This window comes from Cherax quadricarinatus, chromosome 57 (genome assembly GCF_038502225.1).
Source record: "Cherax quadricarinatus isolate ZL_2023a chromosome 57, ASM3850222v1, whole genome shotgun sequence".
Classification (NCBI taxonomy): domain Eukaryota; kingdom Metazoa; phylum Arthropoda; class Malacostraca; order Decapoda; family Parastacidae; genus Cherax; species Cherax quadricarinatus.
In genome coordinates this window covers 10,729,800-10,749,142 of record NC_091348.1, presented here as the reverse complement: position 1 = coordinate 10,749,142, position 19,343 = coordinate 10,729,800, and the positions used below count along the sequence as shown (strand labels likewise).

Genomic DNA, 19,343 nt, shown 5'->3' with positions numbered 1-19,343 from the left:
GGTGAGAATAAATCGAGTTCCTTGGATCAGGAGCTTCTCATTGGCATCAGAGTACCTCCCTTGAAGGATCTAACATTTATAGCTTAGCATCCTCAAAAAGCCCCAGGAGCTGTAGATCAACATTCTTAAGAGGACAAGGAAATGTATTACAATAATTCTTATCTCCCTCTGAATAGCACACATCAGCACTGAAGGTTCAAAGCTAGTCAGTAGAAGCATTCTCCATTTATCACACTGAAGCCAATATTCCAGTTTAATAAAACTGGCAAGTTGGGACCTACACTCCGTACTGACATTGAATTGCCCTTTGAGGAAAATGCACCAGTATTGAAAGTTTGAAGCCAATCAAATGAGGCATCTTCAGTTACCTCCAAGGAAAAATGTATGGTAAAATTGACACCTACAGACCTCAGGAGCAAAAATGTACATTTTTTAAGCTAGATATCCCTGTGCTGAAAGCTTGGAGCCAAGCCGAAGAGACGTTCTGGTGTTACGTTAACCACTGCTTTGTATGCATGTATAAAATTGGCAGATTGGTAACTACACAGTGCAGTAATAATCCAACCTTCCCTCTAATTAGTATGCACCAATTATGAAAGCTTGAAGCTATGGACTAGCCATGAAATAATTCAGGGTCTAAAGGATGTTTACCCTCCTGCCCAAATGCAAAGCTTCACAAACTGACAGCAGGCCAATTATTATTGCAGCCTCTCCTCACCTAACAATGGGGTTCCATTCCTAAGAACAGGTCAGTAAGCGAATTGGTCAGCTAGGAGCATACTATGCTGGTAGTGGGTTTGTGTCAGCCAACTTTTGATATTGTTTTAATATCACCTTTGCACCATTTATAAAATTTCTGGTATATTTTTAAATGTTTAAATAGTAGTTTAGTGTGTGCTATAATAAACAGAATAGAGGAAATCAGCTCTTATATACATGTATATTATTTAGGTTTGCATATTGGTTGGAGAGCTGGCCGTAAGTCCGAGTGGTCAGCAAACGAGTATGCAGATCGCTAAGTGACAAGAGGCTGTATTATAATCAAAACTAAGTGCTAAACCCAGCCAGCAGGCCAAGCACCAACCCAGCTCACCCAGTACTGCAAATTCAATTATGATAGGCTTATGATCCACAAAGTGGACCCTGAACTAAATCCATGAACTGCAAGTTTAGGCAGCACTTAGGGGAATAGAAAGCAATCAGATTTGATTCAGAGTTGGACAGGTTCAGTTCCTTGCATCAAGAGTAGACCTGCACATGACCCACCAGCAGTGGCGGCTCATATATAGGTACTGCGTAACTGCAGCACCCCCCTATTTTCACTTGATATTATTGATAACATTCAATATGAGTCTTTTTTTCTTTAATTTTTTCTGTATATGTGTACATTATATAATCCTTAAGTTCAATGTCAGTAGCCATCCCCTAGTACATGAAAAAATTACAAAGATCCTTGAATGAAACTCTGTGCTTCACAGTTTCAGCGACTCAGTGTTTGGCTGTTGTGTGCATGTGCACATGTCCGAAATAAGACACTGCACACTAGGTAGAGAGCACTGTTGCTGATGCAGTGCTGACGCTGTTGTGCAAGTGTAAGGTAGTGTTTCTTTTTGACTCAGCGACGTGTGTTGTGCTTAAAAACCACATACCATATTCTTGAATGTGATAAAAGTGTAGAATTAGATGATTATCAATGACAGAAGCTAAGTGTGTGACTGTATGTGTGTTGATATAATGGACAGATATTCTTCCACTAAACACTTAGTAGCTGCTAAATTGTTCAACAAGAAAAGCTTCATGAGTTTCAAGAATGAACTGCCTACAGAAGAGATAGTACTGACCACTGAAGTATATCCCATGATTGACAAAGAAAAGCTTGAAACTGAGCTAAAAGTATTCTATTGTAGATCCGATATACATGAATATTGCAAATTAATTGAGCTGCTGAAATTTATCTTGGAAAATAATCTAGATAATGTTCTTTGTGAAATTATGAAACTGCTAAAAACCCTCTTGACAATTTCCATGACCACATCAGAGCCAGAATGCTGCTTTTCAACACTGAAAAGAATAAAAAGTTTTTTTAAGGAGCACTATGAATCCTGAAAGCACTTGCAGTGATTTCAATGGAGAAAAATTTCCTCAACAGTCATCAAGAGATCAAGGAGAAAATTATTAATCTTTTTGCACAAAGTAGAAGAAGAAGAATGGATTTCGTTTTAAAATGAAAGAATCAAGCTTGAACTGTAACAATTTATATAAGTAAAAATATTTTTTATGATTTTATCAAGCTTATGTATAAATTTTCTTTTTATATGCTTTTGTTTTACACAATATTAAAACAATGGATAAAAAATTTCTGAAGCAGCACCTCTACTAATTTTAGCTACGAGCCGCCACTGCCCACCAGCAGACAGCAAAGTGGGTGATCCATGGCCAGCAGATGGATTCAGGTAGTAGGTTTAACTCCAATCTTCCTCTTTTACCTCTATCTACTCACCAAACAAGTGCATTGCATACCAAAGGGCAGCAGCTCCAGGGGCATTATTGATTTTTACTATTATCATCCTGAGAAAGTACTAAACCCATAAGGGTCATAGTACCTGAGGTATGGGAGTCAGGTTTGACCCATGGAAAAGTTCAGTTCCTTGGATTAAAAGCCCCTTAATGACATCAAGACACCTCCCTTGAGGAGGCTGCAGTGGCAGATTTAAAATCCTGGGAAGCAGATAGATGTCAAGAGTGTACAGGTCTCCTTACATGTCAAACACACAGGGTAGCGTTTAGTTTTTAGTTAAGTTTATAGGACGTGTCCACATTGGCAAGAGAAGTCCCAACCAACACAGTCCAAGGCATCAACAAAGACTAATTCCCCTACCAAAAATGAATTTGCCCTCTTTATCTCAAATAGCCTTTTGACAACCAGGCGAGCCTTTGAATTGACCTGCATTTTAATGTTCATATCATAATAAAAGATGGTGCTTCACAGTGAAGCACCAAAGCAAATGCCAAATTTAATTTTTTTTCCATCATCAATCCCCCTCAAGGAAGGTCCCATTGAGGCACTTGATTCAAGGAACTGGACTTTTCCTCCCATTCCATGGATCAGACCAGAATTCTATGCCTTTCATTCCCAGGTGCTATATGACCTTGATGGGTTTAGTGCTTTCCTTGAATTAAATTTTAAATTTCATTCTTATTCCCAGTAGATTATAATCAAAACCAAGTACTAAACCCAGTAGGGTCATTCCCAGTAGATACTGAAGAAACTATTAGGCCTTCAAGCAACCACAGGACCCAAAACAGCACTCCCTACAAGATCAAATTTACTATATAAAAAATTAGCCAACTGATTTAAGTTGCTACACGTGGAAATCCATTTTGATGAGTGTCCACGTATAGCAAATAAGGGCAGCAGTTTCTGCAGCTGCACTGGTATAGAAAGTCCCAGTCAATGAAACCCATAACATCTTTTGAGAATTCATTTTTATAATCAAGAGGATGTGTTCAACCTGTTGAGCTCATACAGCACATGGAGAATGGGAGACAATCAGGTTTTATCCAAGAAAGGGGAGGATAGAATCACTCCTTTCCTCAACAAAGAATAAGACTACTACTCAAAGGGGATACATCCTAGAAAAACTACTTTTTAGTAAAAAAGGTCAAAATACAAAATATTCAATGGAATCCTTTAATTCAAACCAGTATGCAGTATTGTGTGTCAAAGTACAGTACTTCAGCCACCTTATAATGTTTCTTAATTACACAATTATATTGTAAGATTGCAGCAAAACTACAGTGATATGAATTCCAGTACTAGTCTGCCTATGAATAAAATTGAAGAGACTTATATTTCAAAGTTACTTTAACAATGTTACAAAACATTGTCCACTGAAGAGCACTGACATAATAATAATAATACTATAAATAGTTTTTAATAGCTATTATTATCCTACAGTACTGGTGTGGTTCTCATTAATTTCAACCCTGGTGATTCACTGCTGTATTACCTGTCATACCATTACAAATTTCTTACACTTTCTGCCCTTCATTCAATATCAGAAACATTCCAAATCATGTCTCTAATATATATACTTTGTTTCTAGCCTATATAAATACTTTTACATATTTACACCATCTATTAGCATATCACATGCAAGTAGCTGCATTAGCATCTCACATTCTGGTAGCTACCGTTAACCACTCACTCGCTGTAGCTACCATTAAGTGTAATAGTATTATAATATAAAAAAAATTACAATTGTTAACATTAATCACATATCAATGCAGTAAGGTATAAATCTGTTAATAACCTAAAGCTGTTTAACACAAAAATGTAATTTTCAAATCCAGTTTTTCATTGTTTAAAATTGCAATTCACCTATGAAGACATGGTTAAAATACTAGTTTAATCAAATTTAGTAATAGGTCATAAGAATGTATAATAATAATAATAATAATAATACTTAACTGGTTGGGTCAGATGAAGGTGATTATAACACAGGCTTCATAATGCTGTGTACATTATGCCTACATTACATATGTAATAATTTCTTGCAAATAAATATCTAAATTTTAAATTTTGTTGATCTCAATATCTCAGAAGACTTAAAGCACTGCCACATATCACTTTCATCAATGTAATGGCTTTGTTAAGCTCGTTTATACTTTGCACCATAATTTAGAGAGTTGATGATTCACTTGCAACTGCTTCAACAAACATACCATACATTTTTCAAAATGCAACATACCATACATAGTATGATATGCAATAAGATCACAGTAAACAGGTGATTTCAGAATATGCAAAACAACCACTGTGAAAGAATAGAGAAATTCCAAGCGCTTTCGTGACTACTCACATTATCAAGGAACCATGATAATGTGAGTAGTCACGAAAGCGCTTGGAATTTCTCTATTCTTTCACAGTGATTGTTTTGCATAGTATGGTATGTTAATCATAACTATAATTATCTAAATTTAAACTTAATTTTCTAAGACAACATACTGACAAGAAATATAATGTATAATAAAATTATCAAATGAAATCTGAGTTGACTGATTAAATGGATCTTCAACAAATAAATATTAAAAATAAAGTACTCATAGTATTGTAGTGCTCATGATTTTCTTTCACTATACATCAGGTGGCAACAATGAATAAAGGTGTACATAAAAATCAGCTCATACTATGACACAGTTAATATAACAACATGCCATATGTTACACATCGTAGTTGCAATGTAATATATATGATACAACTTCAGGTATTAAGTATTTTTAATGTATTTCTTTAATTAGTATTTATCCCAAAATTAAAGTCTATGTATTGATATTGTACACAAAATCTTAAATAAATTTTAAATCCAGTATAATCTCATTATTAATTTAAAATAATACAAAGAGCAGTCAAGTCAATGTAGCTCATATCTCTGAGGTTTATACTATGATCAGTTTGGGAAAAAGGTAACAATTATAAACATTTATTGAAACAAGTTTCCTCAAATTACACACACAAAGTCATGTTCAGAAACTAAAAAAGTAAATACAAGACACATCTGAGTTTTATGTAACAATATTCTGTTTTAAAAGTTTTTGAGACAAATTCAACCATTCAGATGAATCCTAAAAAATATTGCTGAAAAAAAATAAAAACATATGAAGAGAATCCTCACATAGCAACACCAGCTGATGTTGCTAAGTACCAGACACGGGAAGAGATTCCTTGCATAGCAGCATCAGATCTGATGGTGCTAGGTCCAAGACAAAGGAAGATGCACGTTTGAGGAAATTCCTCCCCTAGCAATATAATTTGGTATTGCTATGAATGAGGCATAAAGCATATTTTTCACAGCAACATCCTCATGGTGTAATTGTAAAACAAATTAAATCATGCAGGCAAAAATATTTCTAGCTATTTTAACTGCTGAAAAAAATCAAAGGAAACTTATACATTATTACAATGGATTAAACCTGCTGTCTGAAGAGTACTAAAAATGTGAAAAGTCTAAGAACTATTCTATGCATGGTACAAATTAATTAATAGGTCAACAGGTTTCCAACACTTGGGCCAGCCCAGTCTAATTAAATCTTCATTTAAATACACTCTTTCACAAACTTGAGACCTTAAAATTTTAAGGAGAGTTTCTCCCCCATTTTTATAGCAATTTTAAAAATAACATACAAGCCTTATGCAAAAAAATACAATACTAAAATCCACATTCATATTTTTCCTCTCAAGAACACCTTATTTAAATATTTATGTGAATTTATAGAAAAAAATTCAAAAGACACATTTGTTGCTGGTGTGTATTACGAAGTAATGTATAAATGTTGATATAATTAGCTGTAGAATTATTTTCCTGACTTTATATTTTAACAGCTTTAAGGTTTATGGTATTAAAGCAATTTACATCTTTTCTTATACAATAATAATAAATAATAATAATAATAATCCCATAATTAATATAAAGAATAAGTTTGAACTGATGTGAAGTATTTGTTAATATACTCATAAGACAATAGATATTACAATGCTACAAATATTTTTATAATTATTACTATCTTAGGCAAAATTAAGGCTTAAAAATTCAAACCACCCTTTTCACTTATTTGTTGTTCTGTTCTGTTCTTGGTAAACATCAAATAAAAAGTATGCTAACTACAAATGCATTACAAATCCATTACCAAAATTAATAATGAAAAATAAGTTCAATGACTATTATCTATCCTTTAAATTTTAGTAAAAATCTAAGTAAAACTGATTTCTGTTAATATAGTAGAGGCATTCTATTTATTAAGAAATAGTGAACTATAAAAAATACAATTGAAGGAAGGCAAAGTTTAGAGAATGTGGCAAATGCTCTTCTCTCGGAAAGGGTTGGCCCTGGGGTTCCTAGTTGGATGGCACAAGTAGTCATCCTTCTGATGTTCACGCACATATTCCTGCAATACAGGGAAAATATTGCTTAACACATACACATACATGTACTATTAATTTAAGTCTGTAGTATTCCAATTACAAAGTAAGAAGTCATTACACTAAAACATACAGTGCTGGGCTAGTTTACACTTTTGTACTGTAGTGCACTTCACCATACACACACGCACCTGCAATAGGTTTCAATCTTTACTAAACTAAAATCTAAAAAAAATTATTAAATAATTCAAATTATTATTTCCCAAACAGTATACTCTATTCATAATACTATAGAGTTAAAAAAAAGTCGTTAATCAATGAGGGTACAGTACTGTATTCATAAAATAATTAAAAACTAAATACTGTTCAATCAAAATTATGAACAGTACAATATTAAAAAATTTTCTTCCAAACTAGTTTCTAATCCTGCACCTTTAACAGGATTAATTCAATTATTATTTTCACGACAATTATCTCATACGCTTAAACACATGCCTGCGGGACCCTGATATGGTATGAATCCTCAAATTTTTGTGCAGTGTAAGATGCAAACAGTACACTGCATCTCAAGTTGGCTCATTATATGTGCATTGCTGTTTTATATTCCTGTATTTTAATGTCTTATATACTGGTAACATCAATTTAAGTTTAGCTCAAGCAATTAAATCGAATCATCTTCCTTTATTGGCAGTCAATAACTTCAACTGAATAAATATACTTCATAACTTGTTTCATACATATGCTATAAAACTACAGTATTGTAGGTAATCTTTCAAAATAATATGAGGAACATTGCCAGTTATGTTCATGATCTGAAAACTAATAAAACCTATAATCCTAGTAAACCCTTGAGTTAACAAACCCTTATTAGTCCATTAAATCACAGGTTTACTGCACAGTAAATTTAATATTATTATAATCAAAACTAAGCACTAAACCACCCTGTACAGGAAACAACAAATATATATAATGGGACGACTGCACATCCTGATCCACGTGAAGGAATTTGGCACGACCATTTTGTGTCGTATCATTTACTATTAGAGAACTATAATGCATAACAAATTTGTTATTTGGCAAATATGAAAAGCTCCAGCATTTATTGCCTCTTTTTATTTATAAGTCATTAAACGTAATAAAAATTTTTATCAGAATATATCAATACCATGCAAGCACTGGCATTGCATGCAGCTCAAGTATTTATGAAAAATGCCTAAAATGATTACAAATGATGGAATGTTGAATGAACATTATCCTTGAAAGCTGACTAATTATGACTAGCATGGAGATAGAGGAGACTAAAGACAATTAAGTGAATATTCAGTCATGCTAGTTCATGGTATGTTCAACACAAGACAAGCAAAAGTTTCTGAAAATGGCATGTAATTAAAAAATCATGTAAAATGAACTTTAGAACATATGGGGAAAAATAGGGTTATGTTCCTTGCAACCCCCTCCCCCCCCCCCCCCCCCCCCCCCCCCCCCCCCCCCCCAAAAAAAAAAAAACAACCAAATTTTTGGTCTCAAAATTGTAAAAAATAATAATGTAATTTTAAATTGATGTAGTGATGTGCATCAAAAGTCCCGCATTCACTTCTCTGCTAACAAGTAGAGGTACCTTACTGCTCTGTTGTCCCACTCTTTGCAACTGTATGAGTTATAAATGAGGGGGGTTAAGAGTGGCTGGGGTGCACACGGAAAAGAAGGGGGGGGTTAGACAGGAGGGGCTATAGCAGTTGGGGTGAGGGGGGATTGGAGGACTGCTGGTATGAGGAGTGGAGACCAAGCAGTAAAGGGGGTGAGGGGGGCTGGAGGTAGGCACTGGGAGGTGAAGGGGATGGAAACAAGAAGCAACAAGATGTGTGATAGTGTGAGTGGTAGTGTCAGTGGCCTGGTGTGGGTGAAGGGTGATTGGGTGCATAAGCGTGCAGTTGGTGGCATAGGCAGTAATAAGGGTGATGAGTGGCTATGTGCTTAGGTGTGTGGACAGCATGTTAGGGTTTGTGGGGCCATGAAAGCATAGGTAAGGTGTAGGTTTGAAATTGAGGGGAAATGGTGTGGGTGGAGGCAACGTGGATTTGAGCTGTGGGGGAAATGGGGTGGGTAAAAGGTGTGGTTATGTTGGTGGCCCAGTGTAGGGTGGTGGTGCTGATGATGGGTGATTGGGTGGGTGAGTGTGCAGTTAGTGGTGTGGGTAGTAATGAGGATGGGTAGCTGACTAGGAGTGTGGACAGTGTGTTAAGGTATGTGGGCTGTGAAAGTATAATTAAGGTGGAGGCATGAAGCTGTACAAGTGGGGATACATGAGCTTGATGCTGTGGGGAAGTGATGTGAGTGAAAAGTGTGGGTGGAGGTTGCTGGGTGTTCAGTAGGGAACAGGTTGAGGCTAGGGTATGGTGAAGGTGTTTGGCTGAGGTATAGTATTGGATGTGTACAAATAAAAACTGAGGTGAGGGACAACTCACCCGTTAGCTCACTGCGAGATGGAGGAAAAGAACTGGCGAGTGCCACATTTTTTTCCTACATGTACTTCACTGTGTAAATTGATCAACATAGCATGTTCACTGAAAATCTGCCACAATTTTGTAACTATGTTAACGCCTTGAGTTAACAGATCGCGTGTACCAATAACCATTAAACATCTAACAAAAAGAACAGAGTAATCCACACCTTAGTCTCAATACAGTAGTACATTTTGATGCCACTGTTATTCATAAAACATAATATTTTTTTTTATTATCACACTGGCCGATTCCCACCAAGGCAGGGTGGCCCGAAAAAGAAAAATTTTCACCATCATTCACTCCATCACTGTCTTGCCAGAAGGGTGCTTTACACTACAGTTTTTAAACTGCAACATTAACACCCCTCCTTTAGAGTGCAGGCACTGTAATTCCCATCTCCAGGACTCAAGTCCGGCCTGCCGGTTTCCCTGAACCCCTTCATAAATGTTACTTTGCTCACACTCCAACAGCACGTCAAGTATTAAAAACCATTTGTCTCCATTCACTCCTATCAAACACGCTCACGCATGCCTGCTGGAAGTCCAAGCCCCTCGCACACAAAACCTCCTTTACCCCCTCCCTCCAACCTTTCCTAGGCCGACCCCTACCCCGCCTTCCTTCCACTACAGACTGATACACTCTTGAAGTCATTCTGTTTCGCTCCATTCTCTCTACATGTCCGAACCACCTCAACAACCCTTCCTCAGCCCTCTGGACAACAGTTTTGGTAATCCCGCACCTCCTCCTAACTTCCAAACTATGAATTCTCTGCCTTAACCCTTTGACTGTTTCAGGGCCCTCTCTGAAACTGTCATTCTATGTCGCCAAATATTCGAAAAAAAAAAAAAATTATTTTTTCTTATGAAAATGTTAGGAATATTTTTACTAGTGTTTTAAGCCTAAAAAAAAATTTTTGCCATCAGTACTTACCGAGATATAGAGCCGCAAAGTTTGCAGAAATTGACGTGCGTACGGCAACAGCGGCGACTGCCGCCCACCCGGTATTCTTTTATTTACTCTAATTCAAAGGTTTCTTGCATTTTTCAATATTTTTCTTTTCCAGGTAACTTATGTGGCCTGTGAGACCAATGTAAGGTGCATTGTTCAAATATACACTCATTATTTACAACACAATAACAGAACAAACTTTATCACTATTAGTTTGTGTATACACTTTGTTTACACAAACAAACAATACAAAACAATGTTTATTACTATTGTTCCATAATATATATACATATGTACAGTCACTAACCACGTTCCTAGAACTGCTGCAGCTTGTGGAACTCTTTGAAACATGGGTATATGCAGAGGGGCACTTCACACTCCTCACACATAAAACGAGTGTCTCTGCGTGTTTGTGGGCGTTTTGTGGTATGCATACATACATAACACCTCTTCTGAGCATTTTTCTTGGCAGTAGTAGGAGGCAGTTGTATGGGGTAGTGATCACCAGGCCTCAAACGAGATGACGTCTGTGGGCGCTGGTCTATTGCAGGAGTTGCTCCTTTGTACTTTGCAATTATTTGTCTGATTACTGACAGGCAAAATTCACCATATTTTGGTGTTTTGTTGGTCTTCAACTTGTATATGTTATAAGCATTTAGCATAGAGATATCAACAAGATGGAAAAAAAGTTTGATATACCACTTATAACTCTTGCGTACACAGTCTGCAAACCCAATCTGCATGTCACATTTGTCCACTAAGCGCATATTGAGGTTGTAGTCCATGACAGCTGCAGGCTTTAGAATGGGTTCATTGGTCTCTCTGTTGTCCCTGCCACTGGGTACCATTTCGTTTGTGTGAACTGATGTCAACAATGTGACATCACGTTTGTCATGCCACCGAAATGCCATGATGTCATTGGCAGCAAAGGCTTGCACCTCACCTCTGCGAGTGCCAGCGTCGAACCTTGGCATATGTTTGCGATTACCACGCACTGTGCCACACACGTCTGTCAAGTTCACTCGCAAGAAATCACTGAGTAAGGGGCTTGTGTACCAGTTATCAGTAAATAACATATGCCCCTTACCAAGATATGGTTCCATCATTGTTCGAACCACATCACCAGAGATACCCAATAACTTCATGGTATCTCTCAAAGTATTACTGCCAGTGTACACAATAATATCTAAAACAAGACCACTTCTGCAATCACACAGTACAAATAGCTTTATACCAAAGCGTTTCCTCTTGCTTGGTATATATTGCTTGAATGAGAGTCTTCCTTTGAATAAAATCAAGGACTCATCAATAACAAGCTTCCTGAAGGGATAAAAATACATGCAGCACTTTTGTTTCAGGTACATAAACACATTTCTTATCTTATATAACCTGTCGCTTCTGTCAGGCCTGGTTTTGTCTGAAAAGTGTAACATACGCAACAGTATCAGGAAACGATTGACACCTATAATGTCACTAAAACCTGGAGTTGAAATCAGGCGATCTGTTGTCCAGTATGTGGTGACAGTGTGCTTATACACATGTGGCATAAGCATTATTGTGGCAAAAAACAGGTACATCTCTGCCACAGTTGTCTCCTTCCACTTGTGTAGCCGTGATTTTGGTGAGAGAATTGTATTTGCCATGGTGTATTCACAGTATGTGTTGGTTTCCCTGACAATGATGTCCATCAGGGGTTCATCGAAGAATAACTCAAAGCAGTCCAGTTCACTGGCATTGTTCCCAAGTGGACAAGATGGCTTTATTCCACTTTGTGTTTCATCAAAGTCATGGGGACTGGGAACAAACTCGTCACCGTCCTGCCAATCCCAGATGCGGTCTGCTGGTGGGGTCTGGATATTGTACCGTGGTTGTGGCTGTGCAGGTTGTGGTGGTGCAGGTTGTGGCAGTGTGGGGTAGGGTGAGGCTGGTTGTTCTGCTGAGTCAGCCGCGTGGCTAGTAGCGTGGCCCGGTGATGGTGCCACATGGGCCGTGCCACCCTCACTATCACCACCACTGCCTCCTCCCTCACTGTCACCATTCATACCCATCGTTACAATATCGTCATCTTCACTATCAGGTCGTGGTGTTGGGCCACGGGATGTGCTCCCAGAGTTTCTCCTTCCCCTTGGAACAACATATGAAACACTACCAGACCGCATGCTACGTCGTACATACTGGCGCTTCACTGGGGAATATTCACTCTCACTGTCACTAGAACTGCTTTCAATGACCTTGAAATCACTATCACTATCACTATCACTATCACTGCTATCATCAGGGTGTTGTACACGACCAAATAGTTTCCTCTTTCGTCCTGGTACAGGCGAACGTGAACGTGAACAAGCCGGCACAGCACCAGAGGTCGAAGGTTGTGGGTCATCTGGGTTTTCGTCACTATTTACGTTATCCTGGGCACTTTTTTCGGTAACACTCACTTGAAAACCCTTGAATTCACTGTCACTGACACTTTCATCGCTGTTAGAGCTATCACTTGGGAACAAAAGACCTCCAATCCGCCGAGGAGTGAGGAACTTCTTACCGAGAGGCATGGTGAAAATGGACTGACAACATGGCGTTCCCACAATGCACCGCTAGGTCCCAGATTTTTTTCACAGGGTGCACACCGACCACTGAGACCCATTCTCTCCCGTGTAGGCCTACCAGGCCTTTGGCGCTCGATTTGAAGCCGCTAGAATTTGTGCGTATAAATACGTCAGAAACATTGGCTCGTAAGACGTATTTATACGTCGGAAACAGTCAAAGGGTTAAATGCATTACCTTAATTAACTTTTATGTCAACACGACTTGCATGTTTTACAAAGTCACCTATCTTTTGGTTAACTTTATAAATACAATAGAGGACTGTACTACACTGTAGTGTATCCAGTTTTAGGCTTTACTATTACTTGCTTCTTGTTTTAACAGTTACACCTTGTATAGAAAGCATCTAAAAACTGGTTAAATTTAACATTGTAAAACAATGTTAATTTAACAATGTAAAACAATGTTAAATTAATGTTGTATGCAGAAAGCAATGAGCATTAGAAAAAATCATGTTCTGTAAAGAGGAAGAGAAAGGTGCCAACTATCCAGCAGTATCATTGCAGGTACTATTGTAACTAGACAGCAGAGTAAGCATTTCCAATACCTGGGAAGAGAAGCAGTACAATGTTGGGTAAATGACAATATCGGTATATGCTTTGAGGTTAAGTGCAGTTTTATGAAGTTTTGTGAAGTGACTGATGTGCCTACCTGCATTAAGCATACTGCATGGACTGAATTATGATCAGCAATGCCTCTGCTGCTTCTCAGCTTAATCGGAAAATCCAGTTTAAGTGAAAGCTTCTGGTTCCAACGATTTTGGTTACATGATGTGCAACTGTAGTACAATATCCTATTATTAAAAGCAAATAATTGGCATAACTGGCTTGGATTTTAGTATTACGAATTATAATTTTCAGTAACTTGGTAATTTACACCAAAACATACCCATTTTTACTAAAGTATAATTTTGAATATGTATCTTTTAACCCTTTGACTGTTTTGGTCGTATATATACGTTTTACGAACCACCGTTTTTTACGTATATATACTCAAAAATTCTAGCAGCTTCAAATCACGCAGGAGAAAGCTGGTAGGTCCACATGTAAGAGAATGGGTCTGTGTGGTCAGTGTGTACCATATAAAAAAAATCCTGCAGCACGCAGTGCATGAGAAAGAAAAAAACTCCGGCTGTTTTTTTTTAATTAAAATTCCGACTTTGTGGTCTATTTTTGTATAGTATTTATGGTTGTATTCTCGTTTTCTTGGTCTCATTTGATAGAATGGGAAACATATTATAGAAATAGAGGGGATTTCATTGGTTTTACTATGAAAAGAACCTTGAAATGGAGCTCAAAAGGGGAAATGTTTGATTTTTGCCAATGTTCAAAAGTAAACAAATGATGTCATTTTCCAATAAATGTCCAAGTAGCCATTTTAATATGCAGTCATGAATGGGTTGACATTATTTATGCAATTATTACAATATTGCAGTAGTCTGCATGATAGTAAATCTTCTATTTTTTGTTTGAATAAAACTTCAAAATAGAAAGCAAGAGTAATATCAGAGGGGCCTCGAGACGTGACTAATGAACAAAGAAAATGTTATCTTAGAGCCAGGAATGTCTGCATTGTTCATTCTGGACCCTATTTTGAAATTGTCATATATTTTAATTTTCATGAAATTGGCCAAATTGCAAATTTCTGACCACATTATTGGGTAGTTGAAATTGGTAAATGGACAGTTTCTTGTACTCAGTCGATAGAAAAAATGGAGTTCTAAAGAAATAGCTATGAGTTAGGTCAACTGGAACAATGGAATTAGCCGAAAATAGGGCTCATAGTAGGCAAAATCGCAGATTCGTAAATATCGCCGAGGTCGCTAACTTCATGAGAGCGTAATTCTGTCAGTTTTCCATCAAATTTCGTTCTTTTGGTGTTAATACAATCAGGAAAAGATTCTCTACCATTTCATAAGAAAAAATAATATTTTTTCGGAAAGTTTGTGACACCAGGAGACACCTCAGGATTTGGGGTTGCGACAGTCAAGGGGTTAAACATGAATAATGATTTTCACTAGGGTACTCATGCCTCGAAGCTGACAATTTAATTTTTAAACAAATTTCCTCTACAGCAACATACATACAGTAGGGCCCCACTTTATGGCATTCCGCTAATATGGCAATTTCAAATTATGACCAAAGCTTAATATATGGCAAGCAGTCTTTCTAATACAGTGCACCCCACCTGGTTTGTTTACATTTTCCGTGAGCACATCTATTATGTCTGGAAATTTTCCAAAATTTCAAGTGTTTTAAAGTTATTCCATATTTTATATGTACTCTGATAATTATACTTATGTGTACCTGTACCTAAATATACTTACACACTGTGCTGGCATGCAGGTACACATTAAAATCACTAAGAGTCTCTCTACTCTTGACGCCATATAATCTCTTGGGGGCATTAAATGTCGTATATTATGTTAATATAGACATTTCCATTAATCCGACTATGTCATTTTTTTCAAAATTATGTAAAAAAACACTCTACATAACATATAAACATGATACAGACACCCAAAGTATAAAAACTGACATAAATATGGATTTGTTTACCAAAAGGTTTGTAAGTGTGTTGGAAGAATTACGTTTTCTCTAGTCAAACACCATTTACGTAATTGTGGAGAAATATTCCTTTTGTATGCCTTCCCTCTATCTATAGCTATTCACGACCCTTGTGGGTTCAGCATTTCTTTTTTATAATAATAATAATAATAATAATAATAATAATAATAATAATAATAATAATAATAATATCATTCACTCTAAAAATGGTGTGTTGCATGAGAATGGGAGTGTTGCTGTTTATTTATTCTGTACTAACTTGTCAGAGCATCATTCCTTCTTAAAATGATGTCACATGAGAATGGAAGTGTTGGTCTTTATTTATTCAAATCCATAAATACAAAACACCAATATGAAAAACAGTACAGAATGGGTCACATAACCAGAGACCAAACAAAACGTTACTCGTCAATCCTAACCAGCCTGATAAGAAGGGCAAAAAAATTGTATTATGAGAACAGATTATCCAACTTACGAGGTGATATAAAAAAGACCTGGAAAACCCTATCAGAAATTCTAGGATCAAAAAAGATATCACGAAATAGCGAAATAAAATTAGCAAAATCAGATGAACCCCAACTCCCACCAACAGAAACAGCAAACAGACTCAATGACTTCTTCTCCACTATAGGACAAAACCTTGCCAATAAAATCCCAAGCTCAGATACCCCACCAAATGACTACCTCACCGGCAACTACCCGAACACACTGTTCCTAGCTCCGACTAACCCATACGAAGTCTCCCTTATTATCAACACACTAAAAAACAAGGCAGGAGATTTAAATACCTTACCACCCTTTATATACAAAAAAGTGTCACAAGTGCTATCACCAATCATTGCAACACTCTTTAACAAATCCATTGAATCCTCCACCTTCCCTACAGTACTCAAAATAGCAAGGGTCACCCCGATCCACAAAGGAGGAGACCAAACAGAGTTGAATAACTATAGGCCAATATCCAACTTACACCCTCTCTCAAAAATCTTCGAAAAATTAATTCATAAACGAATCTACTCCTACCTTATCTCCCAAAACATACTCAACCCCTGCCAATTTGGATTCAGGCCTAATAAAAATACTAATGATGCTATTATACACATGCTAGAACATATATACACTGCAATAGAGAAAAAAGAAGTCCCACTGGGGATCTTCATTGACTTACGTAAAGCTTTTGATACAGTTAACCATGACTTGCTCCACGTAAAATTGTCACACTATGGTATAAGAGGGCACTCCCTCAACTACCTCAAGTCATACCTCAGCAACAGAAGCCAATATGTGTATGCAAATGGGGCAAACTCTTCTGCACAACCAATTACAGTTGGTGTCCCACAGGGAAGTGTCCTTGGCCCTCTTCTCTTTCTCCTATACATAAATGACCTACCAAATGCTTCGCAATTACTCAAACCCACACTATTTGCAGATGACACTACATACGTCTTCTCCCACCCGAGCCCAGTCACACTAGCCAATACTGTAAATACCGAATTACAGAAAATATCTACCTGGATGAGGACTAACAAACTTACACTAAACATTGACAAAACCTACTTCATTCAGTTTGGTAACAGAGCTACAGATGTCCCTCTTAACATAATGATAAACGGATCACCTATCACAAAGCTAACAGAGGGAAAATTCTTAGGAATCCACCTTGATAATAGACTCAAATTTCATACACATATACAACAAATTTCTAAGAAAATTTCCAAGACTGTAGGCATTCTATCGAAGATACGGTACTATGCTCCACAGTCAGCCCTCCTGGCCCTATATCACTCTCTTATTTACCCCTATCTCACCTATGGAATTTGTGCATGGGGCTCAACAACAAGTAACCATCTCAGACCACTAATTACCCAACAAAAGGCTGCAGTTAGAATGATAACAAATTCTCACTATAGGCAGCACACTTCACCAATATTCAATACACTAAACCTACTCACCATACAAAACATCCATACTTATTACTGCACCTATTACATACATAGAACACTTAACTCTGATATTAACCCTCCCCTCAAACATCTCCTTGCCAACCTCAACAGAACACATGACCATAACACAAGGCACAGATCACTCTTTGATGTTCTTCGTGTCCATCTCACACTATGCAAAAACTCAATGCACATAAAAGGCCCTAAAATCTGGAATTCATTACCTGTAAATATAAAAGAAACACTACCTGTTTATAAATTCAAGTCTCTTCTCAAAGATCACTTACTCACCCAAAACCAAATAAATACTGAATAACTGAACCTTATAAATTGTATATCTTAAATGTTTCTCACAATTATATCACATAAATGTTAAACCTAAAACCCAATCTAACTTTATTATTTTTTAAATACACTACCTAACAGAATACTCCATTCTACTGAATGTACAACAATGCATACAACCATATGACCTGTCTTTGTAATACTCACTTGTGCTTTATAGTAATCTGTTTACATTAAAGTTTTATCACTGATTTCATCATTGCTTAGTTAATCTTAAGTTAATTTTAAGCCAGCCCGTAATGCTATGCATAGTATAAGTGGCTTTAGCATGCTGCTCTTATCTGTATTTTTTGTACCTCTGTATGTGTGCTCAAATTTTTAAATAAATAAATAAATAAATAAATAAATTCTACTGTACCACTATGGAGACAACTTGTACACAATGTAAGATATTTGTATGAATGCTTATGAACCATAACCAGACACTTCGTCCGTTTGTTTACATAGTGGGTGGGGTGGCCAGGCGGGCTACCCTACCTCCCACACGACTTTCTTCAAATAAATACTTTTCGCCTCTCACCCTACATTAACCCTTAAACTGTCCAAATGTAAATCTACATTCACTCGTGTGGTGCTCCAAATATTTTGAAAAATAAAAAAAAATCATTTTTTTTCTTTTAAAATGAAGAGCACATTTTTCTACATTTTTTTTTTCCTACATGTTACAGGAATAAAAAAAAATTTTTAGGGTCAGTACTTACCGAGATATAAGACCGTGAAGTTGGCACTGGATGCTCACCTGTCGGCAACATTGACTCCTGCCGCTTGCAGAAGTGTTGCCTATACAGTGGAACCTCTACTTGCGAGTTTAATCCGTTCCATGACCTTGCTCACAACTGGATTTGCTTGTTTGCAGAGTCAATTTTCTTCATTTAAATTAATTGAAATGCAATTAATCTGTTCCAGTGGAATTCTGTATACTTCAATAATTTTGCTAATATCAACTCTACGGCTTATTTATATATCTCACTTCATCTAATACGACATAATAAACAATATAAATAACATACAAACCTGATATATACTCTAAAATGAATAAAATATGTCATTCAAGTGGTGGTATGGGCAGTGTCGGCGGTGGACGAGAATTTGTCTGGAGACCGGGCAAAATACTTCATGAATAATTTAGCTAATATCATCTATACGGCTTATTTATCTATCACAGTTCATCTAATATGACATAACAAACAATATCAATAACATAGAAACATGATATATACTCTAGAATGAATAAAATATGTCATTATGTAACAGATGGAGGTGGCCACAACCCCTCCCTCTTTGTTGTGGTAAACACTGCCATCTAGTGACGGCCTTTTGAAGCCGTCTATTATAATTGTTATATGCAGTACATTATTATTATATATGTATTATTATTATTAAACATATATTATTATTATTGTATTATATTATTATACTATTATTATTTATTTATTTTTTTTATTATCACACCGGCCGATTCCCACCAAGGCAGGGTGGCCCGAAAAAGAAAAACTTTCACCATCATTCACTCCAT

The 19,343-nt window shown here is 36.7% G+C and overlaps 1 long non-coding RNA gene across 2 annotated transcripts in view; it reads right to left on the bottom strand.

Moving 5' to 3' along the window:
- Nucleotides 1–3,677: 3,677 nt before the first annotated feature.
- The window catches only part of LOC128693461 (uncharacterized), a 110,151-nt gene continuing 94,485 nt past the window's right edge, over nt 3,678–19,343 (bottom strand). For both annotated transcript variants that reach the window (XR_011393592.1, XR_011393593.1), the window contains exon 6: nt 3,678–6,945. This is a non-coding gene — a long non-coding RNA (uncharacterized lncRNA). The remainder of the gene's footprint in view (nt 6,946–19,343) is intronic.